Source organism: Myotis davidii, unplaced genomic scaffold (genome assembly GCF_000327345.1).
Source record: "Myotis davidii unplaced genomic scaffold, ASM32734v1 scaffold84, whole genome shotgun sequence".
NCBI classification, from domain to species: domain Eukaryota; kingdom Metazoa; phylum Chordata; class Mammalia; order Chiroptera; family Vespertilionidae; genus Myotis; species Myotis davidii.
The window spans coordinates 686,179-693,613 of NW_006295735.1; the positions used below are offsets into that span (position 1 = coordinate 686,179).

Below are 7,435 nucleotides of genomic sequence, written 5' to 3' on the forward strand. Positions count from 1 at the left end.
AAGTAAGGGTTCCTTGAACACAAGCACTGCAAAACCACAACAAGATAGAGCAGGATAGTGTGAGAATTCATCACTTTATTCAGAACAAAGCACAATTTAAAACTTAAGAATTGTTTCTTTCTAGAATTTTCCTCTTAAAATTTTTGGGTCAGAGTTGAACTCAGAAAGCAAAACCACAGATAAGGAAGGGACTCTTGTAGTTGGGAAACCACACAAAGCTTTGGTATGATGGTACCTGGGGAGCGACTGATGGGCAGGGGACTGGAAAGGCTGGCAAAGACAGCCTTAGAGGGGCAAGATCAAGGCTAGCTTGTGGAGAGGAGAAGCAGTTTGTCACCTCAGAATATGCCTTTTGGGGGGTATTGATTGTTTTAAGTTTGTTATTTTAAGAAACAAGAGTCAAGAAGAACCTTTGCCCTCCCTAACCACGTAAAAGAATTTAGATAGAGGACCTGCTCCAGTTAGGGAGCCATCTTCATAGATAACTATGTTTTAATATAAACTAGGTGTGATAAAAGGGAGGGACCTAGCAAGGCCCCTTTGATCAAAGTCCTCACTGTGTCCCACTGTTAAAGTTGGCTCAGGAAACATTTGCTTAGCAAACATTTGCTTTCCACCTCCATGTGAATTGCCTTCCTGCCCTTTGAAGTAAAACCTTAACTGCTCCATTTGTCCTCTGGCCCCCTATCTTCTTATTGAACCCCTGTATATACATATACAGTAAATTTGGTTATTTCTCCTGTAACCTGTCTCATGATTAATTTGATTATTATTCCAGCCAGAAGAACTTAGGAGAGCAGAAGGAAAATTATTTTTTTCTTCTCTACACTTTATTGCTTCATCAGATGGGTTTGATTTTTTTTTTTTCAAAGAAAAATTTTCAGCAGTTTGTGAGCCAAATACAGTCCCTGCTCTCTAGTACTTGTATCTTGTCACCTTAAAGATGCCTGAGAAAGTGGTACACCATGCAGAGGAGGAAGTGGAGACTTTTGTGTTCCAGGCAGAAATTGCTGAAGTCTGAAGACTTGGAAGACCTCTTGGTAGTCAAGCACTTCTCTGTAGAAGGTCAGCTGGAATTCAGGGCATTGCGATTCATCCCCCATTGGGCTCCCTTTGACTTCTTTGAGAACAAGAAGAACAACAAAAACTCTATGTCCATCATCTATATATCTATATATAGAAAAGCCAAGCGACCAGAACTCCGGAACAACTGGAACAACCGTTTGCTTTGATGTGCACTGTGGCCCCAACCGTCCCCCCCACCCCCCCGATCGGGGGTGGGGCCGGTCGGCCAACCTTCCATGTCCCCTCCCCCTGCCCGGCCCTGCCCCAATCGGCCCCAATCAGGGCGGGCCGGCCGGACCCCACCTGTGCATGAATTCATGCACCAGGCCTCTAGTGTGTTCATAATGGACAGCTGTGATGAGTTGATACCAGAGTACCTCAACTTCATCTGCAGTGTGATTGACTCTAAGGACCTGCCCCTGAACATCTCCTGAGAAGTGCTCCAGCAAAGTAAAATCTTGAAGGTCATTCGTGAAAATATTGTTAAGAAGTGCCTTGAGCTCTGCTCTGTGCTGGCAGAAGACAAGGAGAACTATAAGAACTATAAGAAGGAGAACTATTCTATGAAGCATTCTCTAATAACCTAAAGCTTGGACTCCATGAAGACTCGACTAGTCAGGAACGCCTTTCTGAGCTTCTGCACTATCACACCTCCCAGTCTGGAGGTGAAATGACTTCTCTTTCAGAATATGTCTTTCATCTGAAGAAGACCCAGAAGTCCATCTATTAGATCACTGGGGAGAGCAAGTTGCCAACTCTGCTTTTGTGGAGCGGTTTGGAAATGGGGCTTCAGAGTAGTATATGTGAAGGAGCCTATTGATGAGTACTCTGTGCAGCAGCTCAAGGTGTTTGAATGATAAAGCTTGGTCTCAATTGCCAAGGCGGGCCTGGCACTACCTGAGGATGAAGAGGAGAAAAAGAAAATGGAAGAGAGCAAGGCCAAGTTTGAGAACTTCTGCAAACTCATGAAAGCAATCTTGGATAAGAAGGTTGAGAAGGCAACAGTCTCCAATAGGCTTGTGTCTTCACCCTGCTGCACTGTGACTAGCACCTATGACTGGACAGCTAATATGGAGTGTATCATGAAAGCCCAGACACTTCAGGATAACTTTATAATGGGCTACATGATGGCCAAAAAGTACCTGGAGATCAACCCTGACCAACCCATTGTGGAGACTCTGCACCAGAAGGTGGAGGCAGACAAGAATGACAAGGCTGTCAAGGACCTTGTGGTGTTACTGTTTAAAACTGTGCTGCTCTCTTCCGACTTTTCACTTGAAGATCATCAGACCTACTCCAACTGCAACTACTGCATGATCAAGCTAGGCCGAGGCACTGATGAAGATGAAGTGATAGCAGAAGTGTAGAGGGCCGCCTGGGAGGCACCTAGGCATTTTCTCATAATTATTGTCAGCTGAACTCAGTGCATAGGCAGAGCCACGCCCTGGGAACATGCTTCCCCAATAAGACTGGACATGTTAATCAGGCAGGGGCGGAACTAAATATGTAAATCTAGGCCTTTAAAATAAACCTGCTGTGTGGCTCAGGCCCGCTTTGCCACCTCTCCATCAGAGAGATGGCGCCTACCTGGCCCCAGCTTAAAATCTATTTCTGCATCTTGGTCTTTCTTTAATTTCTTAATCCCCAGCTCCTCCACTCAGCAAATGGACTATTTCCTTTTCCATGCTGGACATGGAAAAGAAACAGCCCCCCACATTTAGAGAGAAACAGCCCCCCACACAGAAGAACCCAGTGCTGCTGTTCCTGATGAGATACCCCCTTGAGGGTGATGAGGATGCCTCTTGAATGGAAGAAGTAGATTAAGAGTTTCTACCTGCAGACCTTGCATCCTCTATGTAGTGTCTTCATGGCTCTCCCAGCAGCCCTGCATGGCCCTGGTCCACATGGTTTCCCCTAACTGATGTTTAGTAGTTTTTTCTCTCCGGTCTTTGACTAAGGCAGGTTACAATGGACTCAGGCCTTCTCTTCTCATATTTGATATTAGGTTTGGATGTTCTGTATTGTGGGTTTTTAAAATTTTGTTCTTAAATTAAAGTATGCAAAATAAAGAAGATGCAGTTTTTAAAATTTTTTCCAGCATACAAAAATATAAGTAAAAAGTATAAAATAATGAAGATAAAGTACAAATTAAACATTGCAGATACAGCCTTCTGTGCATTTCCACCCACCTCCATTCTATTCACTGCCCTTCTTCCTGGACCTATTATTTTGAGTTTGGTGTTTTTCAAGCATCGCTTTTAGTTTTTATACAATATTTAGATACAGAAATAATATTGTTTTGCCTGCTAGGCAATGATATGTATTTTACTGCAACTTTTCTGACTCAACATTATGTTTGAAATCTATCTATGGTAATACACAAGGCTTTGGGTAATTCGTTTTTAACTATCACATAGTACAGAAGAATACATCACTATTTATCTGTCTAGTCTCCGAATGATAAATGAGGGCTTATGGATCTCCTTGTGCACATACTTGAGTTTCTCTGAGGAACATTTCTAGGAATGGAGTTGCTGGGGCATAGAATGTACACCTCCTCAATTTCACTAAACAGGTTGTTTTCTAAAATGCTTGTACCTGCTTACACTCCTACCAGGAAAGTATGAAAGTTTCTGTTTCTCCACATCCTCTCTAACACTTCATATTGTCATACTTAAAATTTTTTTGCCAATTTGATGATAGTGGAATGGCATCTCACCTTCAGTTCCTCAGTTACTAAGTAGAGCATGTTATCAGGTCCCTCTTTTGTAAATTTCCAGTTAATATCAATTTCCTGCTTACCTATTGGGTTGGTTGACTCAAATTGATATGTAGAGTTATTAATATTTTCTGGACACAGCTCTTTTATTAGTTTCCTGTATTTACACTTTTTCTCTCAGACTTCGGTTGGCTTTTTCATGTTGTTTATGGTATCTTTTCTTGTGTGCAAGTTTTCCAATATCAGTGTAATTGAATGAATCTATGTTTTCCTTTATGTTTTGTGTGCATACCTTAGACTTTATTTCCTTCCTTTACATCATGCAGATGTCCTATATTTTTTCCTTCTAAGAGTTTTGTTTTCCTCATTGAGTCTAATTTTATTTTCTCATATTGACAATCAGTTGTCCCATGGCCACTTATTGACTAGCCCATCCTTGCCCTCTGACTTGTCGTGTTAGTACTGTCAGAGACCAACATTTCCTGGGTGCATGTTCCATTGCTGTCCTGTCCCACCAGCCTGTGTGTCTCTTCCTGTTCCTATGGCAAACAGTCCTATTGACAGTGCTTAATGATAAGGAATGACATCTGAGAAGATGACATTTCCAATAGTCCTGGTAATTTGACCCTGTGTTCTTGCACACACACTTCAGAGTTGTCCTGTAAAGTTACACACAGCAGTCACTGAAGTAATGATTTTCATTGCACTGAACTTATATAATAATTTGAGAGAGATTTGGTATTTTTTAAATGGTCATCCCATCCACAAGCAAGGAATAGCTTTTCATTTATTAGATCTTATGTCTTTCTATAAAATGTTATAATTTTCTAGTAAAGGTCATGTGGATTTTTAGATTTTTTGCTTTGATACCTTCCCTTATGTTTGCTATTTCTATTATGAATTATTTGTTTTAAATTATACTCTAGTTTTTGTTGGATTTGTTTTGCAGATGGTATGTGCTTTCAGAACAAGTAACTTATGAGTTGACCATTATTTTTTATATATATATATATTTTTTATTGATTTCAGAGAGGAAGGGAGAGGGAGAGATAGAAGCATCAGTGATGAGAGAGAATCATTGACGGAGAGTCAAGCCTGCAACCCAGGTATGTGCCCTAACCAGGAATTGAACCGTGACCTCTTATGGCATAGATGGATGCTCAACCACTGAGCCACATTGGCTGGGCTTGACCATTATTTTATAAACTAGAGGCTTTGTGCGTGAAAAATTCTTTACTGGGGGCGGGGGGGGGGGGTGCCTCAGCCAGGCCTGCCCCTATGACAGTTCAGGAGTCCTCAGGGGTGGGAGTCAACCTGGCAATCAGGGAAAGGTGACTCCTCATCACACCTCTGCTGCTGCCACTGCCGGCAGCGCAAGCCTCAGGCGGCCCTGGTTACCTGAGCCTCAGGCAGCCCTGTGCAGTTGGGCAGCTGCCATCCAAAGCTAGCCTGTGCCTCGGGCTGGCCCTGGGCAGCTGGGGGTTTGAGGGGACACAGCCAATAAGCATATTCCCTCCTTATTGGCTGTGGTCACTGCCATCTTTGAGGGCAGAGCAGTTAATTAGCATATTTCCTCCTTATTGGCTGTGGGCGCCACCATTTTGAGGTGGCATGAGGGTCCATTAGCATATTCCCTCTTTATTAGATAGGATATGAGTTGACCATTACAGGTCCTGTTGCTGGTTTGCCTGTCCAGTGCTCAGCTAATGCAAGAGTGTGATACTAACTCATTTGCTCTGGCCCATTTTACAAATCACTTATCACCTAGTTCTGCTGTGTGGCTGATAACCCCTTCTGCTAGGGAGCAGTTTCTTCTTTCATCCTAGAAAAATATATATTGTTTACTCTGCTTTGTGAGTTATAGATACACCAGAGAGTCATCTGAGAAAGCTATGCTGGTTCAGTGAACTGGCTCAAAAAGCAAGGACTAAGTAAAGATGACTCCTTCCATCTCCCAGATCAGCTCACAGACTTACAACACATTAACTGTCCCAAATTCATATAGTCATGCCACTTAAACAAATAGGAATAGACTGGGTTGCGGGCACATCCCCAGTGGGGGATGTGCAGGTTGCATTTGATTTGCCGAGAATAGAAACCACTAAAGTGAGGAAAAGTGTGATTTGTCTTGGGGCTGCAGCCCTATCGTAGGAGATAATCTGGACTCAACATCTCTCAAAAGAAATAATGTCACTCCAATCAATTTAATAAATATGATTTCTCTTTTAAAAAGGGAAGTTCCCATAAGAATATCAAGTCCGCTCTTGTCCTGCCCTCTCCACACTGACACTGCATTTTCTCTTCATTTCCTTCATGTATTAGTTTCTTATTGTTGCTGTAATGAGTCATTAACAACTCTACAGCCTGAACAGCACCCATTTATTTTGTGATAGTCTGGAAGTCAGAAGCCCTACGGATCTCACAGGCTAAAGTCAAGATGTCAACAGGACTGCGTGTTCTTTAGGAGCCTACAGGGGAGAATTTGTTTCCTTACCTTTTCTACCTAGAGCCGTGGTCGGCAAACCGTGGCTCGTGAGCCACATGCTGCTCTTTGGCCCCTTGAGTGTGGCTCTTCCACAAAATACCACATGCGGGCCCACACGTATAGTGTGATTGTAACTTCGTGGCCCATGCGCAGAAGTCGGCTTTTTGTGGAAGAGCCAGTATTTTGTGGAAGAGCCATACTGAAGGGGACAAAGAGCCGCATGTGGCTCACGAGCCGCAGTTTGCCGACCACTGATAGAGGAATGCGTTCCTTGGCTCATGAATCCTATCTCCAAAGCCAGCTGCACTGCCCTGATTTTGCCTTCCTCGTTGCATCTTTCTCCTCCCTGATTACCTTGGGCCCCTGGGATATCCCAGGATAATCTCCCATCTTAAAATTCTTAACTTCATTGAATCTGCTAAATGCCACTTGTTGTGTGAGGTCACACATTCCCAGGTTTCAGAGGTCAGGCTGTTGGCATCTTTGAGGGGCCCTGTTCTGCCTACCACACTTTTAGACCAACGTTTTTTAAACTAAAAGTTGACTCATTAGTGACTCACAGAGTCAATTTAGTAGGTTGAAATCAACATTTTAAAATAAAATCAGAGTAGTTTGCCTCTAGTAAGGTTAAGGATTGTTTCATTAAGTAAGATTTCGTACCATTTAATGGACTTTGGGTTTCGTGTGTGTGTGTGTGTTTGTGTGTGTGTGTGTGTGTGTGTGTGTGTGTGAGAGAGAGAGAGAGAGAGAGAGATTGGTTAGCAATACAAATAGAAACTATTTCTTACTGTGAGCTTTGATAGGAAAGCAACTATGGAACTATCATATAAACCTGGGCTTTCTGCCTCTGGGCTCTCCAATCCATCCTCCACACTGCTGCCAGAAAATTCCTCTAAAAAATACATTGGACATGCCGCTCTGCTTAAAATTCTCTGAAGGCTCTCACAGCGAGTTAGACATTCCCTGCTTGGTCCTCCAGACCCTTTGCACTTTCCATCATGGACTGCCTCAACCAGGATCCTTGGCCTTGACTTTCACGTGGGTGTGGACATTGGGAAGCACTGACGAAGGTCAGAGGACTGGAAGAGAGAGGAATTTAGGGTACTTACCCCCACCTTCTTCTCTGCCAGGCAAGGCCAGCTTCATGGGTCTGCAACCTGCACAGC

At 43.2% G+C, this 7,435-nt stretch overlaps 1 pseudogene; it reads left to right on the top strand.

Moving 5' to 3' along the window:
* Positions 1–965: 965 nt before the first annotated feature.
* LOC102774420 lies at positions 966–2,432 on the top strand (annotated as a pseudogene).
* Positions 2,433–7,435: the final 5,003 nt, after the last annotated feature.